The following is an 11,831-nucleotide window of genomic DNA, read 5'->3' on the forward strand; positions in this document are numbered from 1 at the left end:
CAGAATCAGGTACATAAGAGAGCCAGTGAAGCAACGGGGAGAGAGAAAGGGGGCAGGGGAGAACCAAAAGAGGTGAGAGGTTAAGTGGATGGCTGGTAGGCCTTAAGGAACAGGTGAGTTTTAAGAGCCCGCTTGAAGGAGCACAGATTGGGTGAGAGACGAATGGAGCGAGGGAGGTCGTTCCAGTGAAGGGGGGCAGCACGGGAGAAGTCTTGGATTCTAGAGTGGGAAGAGGTGATCAAAGTGGAGGAGAGGCGGCGATCATTGGCTGAGCGCAGGGAGCGGGCGGGAGTGTGAATGGAGAGGTTAGAGATGTAAGGGGCAGTAGACTGAGAGAGAGCCTTGTAAGTGGTGGTGAGGAGTTTGAAAAGGATTCTGTAGGGGAAGGGGAGCCAGTGTAAGGAAAGACAGAGAGGGGAGGCAGAGGAGGAGCGGCGTGAGAGGAAGATGAGTCTCGCAGCCGCATTGAGTATAGAGCGGAGGGGGGCAAGGCGGGAGCAGGGGAGGCCAGTAAGGAGGAGGTTGCAGTAGTCGAGACGGTAGATGATGAGAGCATGGATGATAGTTTTGGTGGCATCTTGAGAGAGGAAGGGACGGATGCGGGCAATGTTACGGAGTTGGAAGCGACAGGCTTGGGCAAGGGATTGAATGTGGGGGGCAAAAGAGAGAGGAGTCGAGAGTGACACCTAGGCAGCGGAGTTAGGTGACAGAGGAGATAGTGGAGTTGTTAACAACGATATAGAGGTCATGGTGGGAAGGGAGCCTGGGTGGGGGAAAGACAATGAGTTCGGTTTTGGAGATGTTAATTTTAAGTAAGCGAGAGGACATCCAGGATGAGATGGCTGAGAGGCAGTCAGTTACATGAGAGAGGAGGGAGGAGGAAAGATCAGGAGAAGAGATGTAGAGTTGAATATCATCAGCATATAGGTGATACTGAAGACCGAAAGAGGAGATGAGAGCCCCAAGGGAGGAAGTATAGAGCGAAAAGAGTAAAGAGTCAAGAACAGAGCCCTGAGGGACTCCAACAGGGAGAGGGGAGGGGGTGGAGGAAGAACCAGACGTGGATACGGAGAAGGAGCGATTAGCAAGGTATTAGGTGAACCAGGCATGGACAGAGCCAGAGAGGCCGAGTGAGAGAAGAGTTTGCAGTAGGAGGGGGTGGTCCACGGTGTCGAAGGCCGCGGAGAGGTCAAGGAGGATGAGTATGGAGTAGTGACCCTTGGATTTGGCTGATATTAGATCATCGGTAACTTACCGATTTGTACTGGCTTACATAGGTGGGTAACTTACTGATTTGTACTGGCTTACATAGGTGGGATGTAGATTGAGTGCTGCCACCATCTTTACCTTGTCTCAAGCTGCAGTGTGGTACTGTAATGCATAACATTTTTAAAGGTCAATCTGCTTTAAAAGGTTAATTACTAAATAAACGGCCTTCTACGCTATAGCAGACATTTTTCTCTAATTGCATACTTTTTTATGAAACATATTCTTACATAAATAGACAATTAAAGCACTTGAAGTGTAAGGCAGGTGTGACAACTGCATTGGGAACCAGGCTATAGAATGTCCCCAGTGACTGAAACAAAAAAAAAAGTTTCAAAAACTTATTTCCAAGTAAACATATTAAAGGACATAACAAAAGTCTATCATACCTTGGAGAATTTTCTCCACCTATCCTACACCCATAGCACTGATTAATTCCTGCCTCAAAAAATTATCTCCATTGTTTAGTGTACATTGATTAAATAGTAGATATATTCAATTGTTCTTCACTCTTCTACTAAGTTTATTAAATAGTAGATATAATAAATTGCTCTTTACTCTTTTTAGTAAGATTATTTAATCCTTTTAATTCCCTGTATTTTACATTTGGCCCCATTCTTTTTTGACTTCTTATACTTCTTTTACAAATTAGTTCTGTTTCTGCAGCCAGTGCTTTGTTTTAAAGGCACCATGTTATAGGTATATTTCACACAGACGTACAGAAGTATCTGAATTAAACATTAATGAAAACATAATATACACATGTGGAAAAAAATATGATTTGCTGAAGGTGGCGCTAGTTTGCAAACTGTTCATGCCCTGGAATTTCATGCCCCAACAAGATTTAAAAGCCAGGAGTAGCTCAGTAGGGAGCTCATGTGACAGCTAAGTGAGGAGCTGAGGTGTGCCCTGCAAGAGGCAGGCAGGAGAAGTTGCAAGCTCAAGCTGGGAGAAATTAGAAAAACATCATCAACATCAACATTTATTTATATATATTCCATAGCGCTTTACAATTGGGGACAAACACAGGGACTGATGTGAGTGAGTTATCTGTACATCGCTGCGGAATTAGTGGCGCTATATAAATAAATGGTAATAATAATAATAATAAACAATACTGGGTAAAACAGACAAAGAGGTAAGAGGGTCCTGTTCTCAGGTTTACAATCTATAGAATATATGATCTGTTCACAAGAGAGCTGGATCATGCCAAACAGGAGCTCAGGAATGCTCTGTGTTCGAGTAGCAAGGCTCATACAGTAGCCAGTTGGAGACAAAAAGCAGCCATATATCTGGATAGCTGGAATCATGCAAAATTATTACTGTGAATGGCTGAAGAGGGACTTCAGCAGTGCAAGTACTGTGAACTGCATTTCTTATTTAGATACTTGAGCAGAGTGGTCAGTAGCTTAAATTCCCTTTTGATAGAGCAGCACGGTGGCTAAGTGGTTAGCACTTCTGCCTTACAGCACTGGGGTCGTGAGTTCAATTCCTGACCACGGCCTTATCTGTGAGGAGTTTGTATGTTCTCCCCGTTTTTGTGTGGGTTTCCTCCCACACTCCAAAAACATACTGGAAGGTTAATTGGCTGCTAACAAATTGACCCTAGTCTGTCTGTCTGTGTGTGTATGTTAGGGAATTTAGACTGTAAGCCCCAATGGGGCAGGGACTTATGTGAACGAGTTCTCTGTACAGCGCTGCGGAATTAGTGGCGCTATATAAATACATGGTGATGATGATGATAGAGAGGGGCTAAGAAGTGAAGTAGTGCCTTGAATCACGGGCTAGGCATTTGTTGTTTCCTTGCAAACATTTAGTTTGTGCCTATTTTGCTGAAGCTGATAAAACTTATTTATGCTAAAAACTCTGAGATACCTGGTGGAACTGCATATATAGCACCTAAGCACAGTGTCACTGACTAAAGGCTGCTACCTTTCAGGCTAATACTCATCACAATATATACATTGTATAAAGATGGCTAGAACCATGCAGAGCTATCATTGTGACTGGCTGAAGAGGGACTTCAGCAGTACAAGTACTGTGCATTTCTTATTTAGATACTTGAGCAAAGTGGTTAGTAGCTTAACTTTACTTTTGATAGAGAGGGGCTAAGAAGTGAAGTAAGTACCCTGAATTGGTGGCAATGTGTTTGTTGGCAAACATTAAATTTGTGCCTGGTTTGCTGAAGCTTATTTATGTTAAAAACTCTGGTGGAGACGAATATGTTGCACCCAAATACAGTGTCACTGACCAAAGGTTGCTCCCTTTCAGGCTATATATATATATATATATATATATATACACACAAGTTAACCCGTGCATGATACTCATGCATTCTAGTCAAATCGAGCTACTTAAGGTGTTAAAAAGGATTTTGTCATGCATTTGGGCCATAGCCCAGGCCTCAACCACCAACCACTCCCCACTGTCACCCCCGGCAACCACCAACCACTCCCAACTGTCACTTCTCCTTCAAGAAATATATATATATATTTTTTTAAAATCTTTATAAACACTTTTAACAAATTAAATTAACAAATTAAAAACATCTTAGTATACCAAATTTCAGCCCTTTCTGAATTTTTTTTTCCCACACACACTAAGAATTTAGTAGGTCAGTGTATAACTCAGCCCAGCAGGTGGCGCTGCAGCTTAATTTTATTTTTTCCACACACAGACAGACAGACTAACACACGCCACTAGACATTTATATTATAGAGATATATATATATATATATATATATATATATATATATATATATATATTGTCCTATACCTCTAATACAATTATAATATGCTGTTGTATTTTATATAGCACCTTTCAAGAAATTATAACAAAAGTTTCCTATATTATATTTAACCACTAACACAAAATTGTACACTAATATATCTGCTCACATTCTATGCTATTTTGGAGCCAAAAATAGTGGTTTTCTTGTCATTTTAAAGCCTTTCTTAAAGATGATTCCGTTACTTTTAGTAAGGCAGCTTTAATACTACAGTTATTTCACTCATTTTATGAACAAGGTATTTGGAAGCTTGACCATTACACCAACAAGGACTCTAAAGGCATTGTATTCAAACACATATACTTTAATACAGTTTTTCCCCCCTTTTGCTGCGATAACAGCTTCCACTGTTCTTGGATGTTGGAGTGTTTCTGTGGGAATTTGTGTCCATTAATTCTGTAGAGCATTTATAAGGTCAGGCACAGATATTGGATAAGAAGCCCTGGCTCACAATCTCCGTTATAGTTCATCGAAAAAGTGTTCGATGGGGTTGAGGTCAGGGTTCTGTGCGGGCCGGTCAAGTTTTTCAACACTGAACTCATCAAACAATGTCTTTGTAGTCTATGTTTTGTGCACTGGGGCACAGTCATGTTGGTATAGAAAAAGGCCTTCCCCAAACTGTTGCCACAAAGTTGGAAGCATAGCATTGTCCAAAATGACTTGGTATGCTGAAGCATTAAGATTGCCTTTCATTGGAGATAAGTGGCTTAGTCCAAACACTGAAAAATAGTCCCATACCATTATCCCTCCTCCGCGGAACTTAAAAGTTGGCATAATGCAGTAAGGCAGGTAACATTATTCCGGCATCCGATAAACCCAGACTTTCCCATCTGACTGCCAGAGAAGTGTGATTCATCACTCCCCAGAACACATTTCTACTGCTCCACAGTCTAGTGTCAATGTGCTTTACACCACTCCATCTGACACTAGACATTGGTCTCGGTGATGTGAGGCTTGCATGCAGCTGCTCGGCCATTGAAACCCATTCCAATAAGCTCCCACAGCAGGTTTTGTGCTTACATTAATACCAGTGAAAGTTCGGTACTCTTCAGCTATGGAATCAGCAAAGCGTTGGTGACTTTTACACACCATGCACTTTAGCAGTCATAGACCCCGCTCTGTGATTTTACGTGGTCTTCTGCTTTGTGGCTGAGTTGCTTTTGTTTCTAAACTCTTCCACTTTCAAATAATGTCACTTACAGTTGACTGTGGAATATCTAGCAGAGATAAAATTTCACGAATCGTCTTATTGCAAAGGTGGCATCCTATAACAGTACCACGCTTGGAAGTCACTGAGCTCTTCAGAACGACCCATTTTGTATCACAAATGTTTGCAAATGGAGACTGCATGACTAGCTTGCTATGCTTGATTTTATACACCTCTGACAATGGGTCTGATTGAGACACCTGAATTCAATAATTAACAGGTGTGGACAAATACTTCTGTCCATATAGGGTACATCTGTTTTAGGTGGGACTTCAAAAATGGGTGACGTCAGAAGAACAGCAATGTGTGGATATGTTGAGGCAGTTATAATACATGCAGAAGAAAATTATGCCAGGTATAAAACATTATTAGCAAAAGAACGATTAGGACATATTGTTAACAGGACAGAAATACTGTCAATATACCAGGAACAATGGACACGAGTATCTTAAGGTATATTTATGAAATTGCACTAGGAAATGCTAATACCTACTTTCATTCTTATTTGCCTTTAGATTATTTGAAATCATCTAAGGATATATGTAAAAATGTCCCAAACATGTGTAGGGAAGAGAGATTAATCTAAGGAAGGTAGGGCAATATAGCCCTTAAGTGAGGAGACAGTTCACAATTTAAGACTGAAGCTGTGTGGTTCTGTCTTCTTTTTGGGTAGAAATTCCAGATTAACTCTTAAGCACCACCTTATCCATATTAAGAAAACACTGCTTGCACCACAGTGTCAAAGTCATCCATCTCTAGGAAACTTTGAGCAGAGGCTCAAAGGGTCAGATATTAGTTCATTTAGCACTAAATTAAGATCACGCCATGCCACAAATGGTCTGATGGATGCACTAATCATCATCACTGCTTGGAAGAAATGCATAATCAAATATTGTGAGGTTAGCTTGGCATTTATGAATACATTAAACTCAGACACTATTACCTTAAGTGTAGATGCAACAAGGTATTTGCTGAAAAACCATTCTGGTGTAAGTCAAGGATCTGTGGGATATTTACGAGGGTCTGAAAAAGAGATTTGGTGGGCTTAATTATAGACCATAACTGGCCTAACATTTTCCAGAAGACTCAAGCATGTTCTGTAAGTGCAGTGGTAATAGAAACCCAATATAAATGTTTTTGGCTCCTCAATGCCAATACTCATGTATAGAAAATCTTAGTTAAAACATCTAGACTGTGCAGCAAAAGCTGTGATACCAGTTTATTGGAGACCTGCTTCGCCCTCTAACATTAAAAATATGGTGTACAAGGTTGGAATTTTACATGAACATGGATGATCTAATATTATCTTCTGCTGAGCATTTTGAAAGATTTTTGTGCAATTTAAGGTAGGCTACTGCAATCTAAAGAAACTGCGAAAAATACCTCAATATGTATTAAATTGCCTTAAACATGGATTGAAGAAATCACTCCGCCCTAACTTAAAGTATTATGCTATTCCATTTGGCTAATTTCCTCCTCTTTCCCCTTCCCTGTTCACTTCTTGATGTACTGTTCTTTTTATTATGTTGAGTTAATTTGCATCCATCCATTGAGGTGCTCTTGTCCTTCTGAACCTGTGTGTTATGCTTCCATCTGCTTTGCATTCTGCTTGTTACTCAAATCTGCTATGCAGTGCAGATGCATCTCCATCTGAGTCCTGATTAAAAGGCTGCACTTTATAAGGTATCACCAGTCCTGCAACCATTACCAGAGGAAGCAAGCGTTTAGTACGATAGTATTATATGCTAGCTTCCTCTATGTCCTGTGTGCTTCTGACCTTGCATCAAACAGTTCATAGCTCTACATTCTGCTGTCTCCTGATATCTGGCCAGGCGCTTGCAAATCAAATTGTGGAATTGGAACAAGTAGTACAGACTTTAGAATCAAGCAGTCAGTTTAGGAGAAAAGTGTTGTGCACTGCTACTGTACAGACTGCACCTGTTGAGCCTAAAATACATATTCCAGAGTGTTTCAATGGTGACAAAGATTGCTTCAGCAAATTGAACAGTTGTAAATTTTAATTCTGTTTGTGGCCAGTGTCCTCTGCTACTGAATGACAACAAGTGGGCCTCATTATCTACTCCAGGTTTTAATTAAAGTCTCATGATCTTTATTTACAGTGAATACATTTTTTTTTGTGAAATTTGTTTTTATTGGTAGTATAAAGACATGTATACATCTAATGGACTGCATATATAAGCATTATAAACTCACAGCAACATAATCCATCAACTAATAAATGGCGTTAGATATGTTGACAAACAAAACATACAAGACAGTAGAGAAGAACAAAAATGAAGATATAGAGTGTATGGAAGGGGGGTAGGAAAGGAGGAGAGTGAGAGGAAAAGGGAACTCCTCATACCTAGTACCGTGATGTCAGACAAAAATGTTTGACTCATGCCAGTCTGTCGGTGTATCTACCCAACCAATCCCCCAACCACAGTAGGCCATCCACAGTCCATAAGGGAGCAAAAAGATGAACTCTTTAAATTTAAGCCAGTGGAGCCACATCGCCACGTATTCGGTAACTTTCTTTTTACCAGATAGGGTGATGTCATCTACGAGTCTGTAAAGTTAAATCCGTTGGAACCATTCCTGCACACAAGGCGTGGCCGGGGACCTCCAATGGACCGTGTGATCAAAAACTGGTATATTGTTGAGATTGTATGTTTTGGCTCTATGGAGACACAGCACAGCTCCTCAAAACTGGAAAGGCTTCTACTTGATCCCTCCATCACAACCCTCCCCTGTAGGCAGTGCCGAGCCTGTAAGTACAACCAGAACTCTAATGTAGGCATACCCCACTTTTCCCGCAAGAAGGAAAAGGCACATAACCGACCATTGGAACAGATGATCCACTCCTGACAACTCAACCTGCAGACCATATCCTAAATGCCCCCGGCGTCAATCTGGAGAGTGAATGCATTTTTATTTTCTGCATTATCTCTCCTGCATGATGACCCAGATAGGAGATCCTCTGCACAATCTTCATTACATCCTAAAACACAAGTCAATTGTCCTGCTGAAGTAAACAACTCAGAATTTTGTAGGTGGGTAGCGGACACCTCTTGGAATGATCCTGCTCTTCTGTGTTGGACTATCTGAGGTGATGTCCTTCTGCAATACCTGCCATCCAAGATGTGAGGCACCCTCATCAATCTGTCAATCGAAATGTCACAGACACAGTGAAAGATGTCAAGAGAAGAGGCAGCAGGTACCTCCTACATCTTTTCCTCATTCCACAGTGATGGATTCACCTAGATTGTGATTGTACTGTGGTCTTATCGGGCATCATGCCACTTCTTGCTCAAATAAAAATAGAACGCGGATTGATTTATGTCTTCACAGTAGCTTGAGTATAACACTTTATTAAAGCACCTCGGACTCTGTTGACTTACTTGATCCATAACAAAAGTTTGCCAATGTTTTCAGTAAAAATGCTGCGGACACTCTGCCTTGTCACAGATTATATGACTGTGCCATTGACCTGGTTGCTAGGGCTACATTGTCTAAAGCTAGACTGTATTTTTTATCTGCTACTGAAGCCACGTTTTTGGAAAAATAAATATAAAAAACCTTGTGAAAGATTTTATTCCTCCTTCTAAATCACCAGTTGGAGCCAGATTTTTCTTTGTTTCCATGAAAGAGGGAGGGTTGCGTTCCTGCATTGACTTCTGTGAACTTAATAAAATAACTATAAAGAATCAAAATCCACTTCTTTGAGAGGACTACAATCTAATTAGAATGAAGGCTGGCGATAAATGGAAAACAGCCTTTAATACCAATTCAGGATAATATGAGTACTTGGTAATTCCATTTTAGCCTTCTTGGGACATTTTGTTGTGGCTTATCTTGATGATATCTGGATTTATTCCTCTAGTCTCACAGAACAGTGAGCCCATGTATGACAAGTCCTTGAACAGCTAAGACTTAAGTTGTTTGCCACAGAAAGATGTGACTTCCCCCATGTATTCTTTTGGGGCTATGTTATATCTGCCAGCAGGAAGAAGCTACTAACAGCAAAATGCGAGTGACTATTCCGCTGTGTGATTGATCTTCAACACTGTTAAAATTATATACCATTTAGAACCCTAAATTATATCCTGCTTAGAGTGATCCGATTGATCAATATGCCTTTATTGCCCAAATCCTAAATTATATATTATAAAGGCACGTAGGAAATCATCCTAGTCACAGAAACCTAGGCAGAAAACCGAATAATTAAATGGCATAAATTTTTATGCAGCAGCAATAGGGAGAATAGCTATGCACTAGAATACAGAACGTGAAGAGATTTCACAATAGTGATCGGATTGATTATCATATTCACATTGCCCTAATTTTGAGCCAGAACCTGTACAGGCAAGTAGAAAACTGTCATAACTTATGAGACTAATGTGGGTAGCCAAACATTGGAAATTATTTCTCTACTGCAAAAATAGAGATCTAATGGGGGAACCTAGATATAACTTATAGCACAATGTAGTAGATAGAAGCAAATGTATGATCACTGGGAGTTTAGGAGACTAACAGCTCTCCAATTATACATAATAGCAGGAGAATTAGGTCATAATATCATCATCATGCTGGTGCTTGTAGTGCTACAAGCACCACCATACCCATGGGGAACCACAAGTGCCAGCATGCCATGGCACTCTGGGCCCGCTGGAATCTGTTGTGCACAAGACAAAATGTAAATAAATTACACACCTTGTTGCCACAATAGTTGTATTGGAAACAGTAATACTCAACCAGGTTATTCTTCTGTAATAATTCCAATAGTCTGTGGTTGTCCAAATAAACACCTTGTAAAATTAATTCCTGGGGCCATGATTGTCCCAAAAAAAACCTAGTTAAATGAATCCAAACTTGGAAAAGAAATATCTTTTCTTCAAGCTTGGTAAACCAAAATAATCTACCGAAACATGCTTAGGAAAATAACAAAAACCTTAAACAGACGAGGCACAGGAGCTCCTGTTGCAAAATGAAAAACTGATAGGCGCTAGAACTATTTATAACCTATTTCTTTATGACCTCAGCTCTGACAGCATGGGAATTCCGGAATTTTGGAATTCTAACAAATGAAGAACCTAGTGTTTGCTATTAGTTTTTTAAAAATTTATTTACAATTAAATTATTTTTTGCAAAGAGGTATGTGGTTCATTTACACTTTGTCTTGGTGCACTACATGTCCAAGCAGGCCCTGTGTGCCAGAGCATGCAGGTACTTGTGGTTCCCCAAGTGCCAGTATGCCCTGGATATGCTGGTGATTGTAGAATTACAAGCACTAGCATGCCCAAACTATAATTGGCAGCCTGGGATTGCTGGGACCTGTAGTTCACCAACATAAAATGGTGTTTACTATAAAAAATATTTTATTACCTTTTCCCATCGTATAAGGGCATGGGAAGAGCTCTAGTGGAGAATGCAGACCCCATCTTCCTAGGGAATTCAGCTACATGCTAACCAGCCTGGACATGGTTGTCATTTAAGTAGGGAAACCCACTCTGCGGGTCCCCTGCTATAGTGCCACCAGGCTAGCAAAGCCTAGTGCTAGTTGCAGTCAGATAGACGGGACCCCAAGATATTGCTAGTAACAGCCTATTCTGGCAGCACTTGTGTTAATCTGTTGGGGACACATTTTAAAAGAAAAATAATAATTTAAAAAAAATGTATATCATTGGGGGGAAATCAATTTGGCCACACTCAATGCAGAGTAAATTCTATTACCATTAATACGGTAATTTTAACCCTGATTTCTGCTCGCGGCTCCCTGAGCTGCAAGCAAAAACCAGCGTTAAAGATTACCGTAATTATAGAGAGCACTATTACCGTAATATTATATCGGTAGCAGTGCGCAGGCTACATTACTTTCGGCAGTAAGGCGACCAATTGAATTCCCCCCATTGTCTATTATTGTATTATATTGTGTCAGCAGCACTAGGGTTACATTGCCGGCATCTGTTATGCCAGCTGCCATTGCCCTTTGACTGTCGACAGTCACAATGTCACTATTTTGGTGTCAACACTATAGCATATTCAGCCACCAGAATGACATCACGTTAATATAAATACACAGTGCATGTACATTCTATATGATGGATGAAATTCTCCTACATTCCTGTTCTGTATGTATGGTCGCAGTATATGCAAGTGCTTTGGTTGTTTTATATGCTGGGTGCAATTTTGTTATCTATTTGTATATAGGATATACAAAATAAACTTTTGTGTCCATCCATTGATATAAGTTCTGCACAGATGCACCCTAGATGTACATGCTTTTTACCCAAAATGGAAATGTTGCTGTTTATTCCTGTTTGTTTTGTATATATTACACAATATGGTTCTTAGGGACACATTTATCAATCTTCTCATAAAGTGAAAAATAGTTTTCAATCCTTATCGCATTGATAAGTATTGAACTATTTCTCAAATTTATTAAAAACGGAACACAGAAACAGCAGTTCTGATAAACTGCTGTTTCTGTGATAAAAAAAAACCCCCCATACTTACCGCCCCCATACTTACCGTGCCTATTCAGAATGCGCTGTCTCCAGATCTCCTCC

The 11,831-nt window shown here is 40.3% G+C and overlaps 1 protein-coding gene across 1 annotated transcript in view; it reads left to right on the plus strand.

Moving 5' to 3' along the window:
* Positions 1 to 11,831, plus strand: part of DHRSX (dehydrogenase/reductase X-linked) — a 323,541-nt gene that overhangs the window by 74,649 nt on the left and 237,061 nt on the right. The gene's annotated exons all lie outside the window — the stretch shown is intronic.

The sequence above is a fragment of the Mixophyes fleayi genome, chromosome 2 (assembly GCF_038048845.1).
Source record: "Mixophyes fleayi isolate aMixFle1 chromosome 2, aMixFle1.hap1, whole genome shotgun sequence".
NCBI classification, from domain to species: Eukaryota; Metazoa; Chordata; class Amphibia; order Anura; family Limnodynastidae; genus Mixophyes; species Mixophyes fleayi.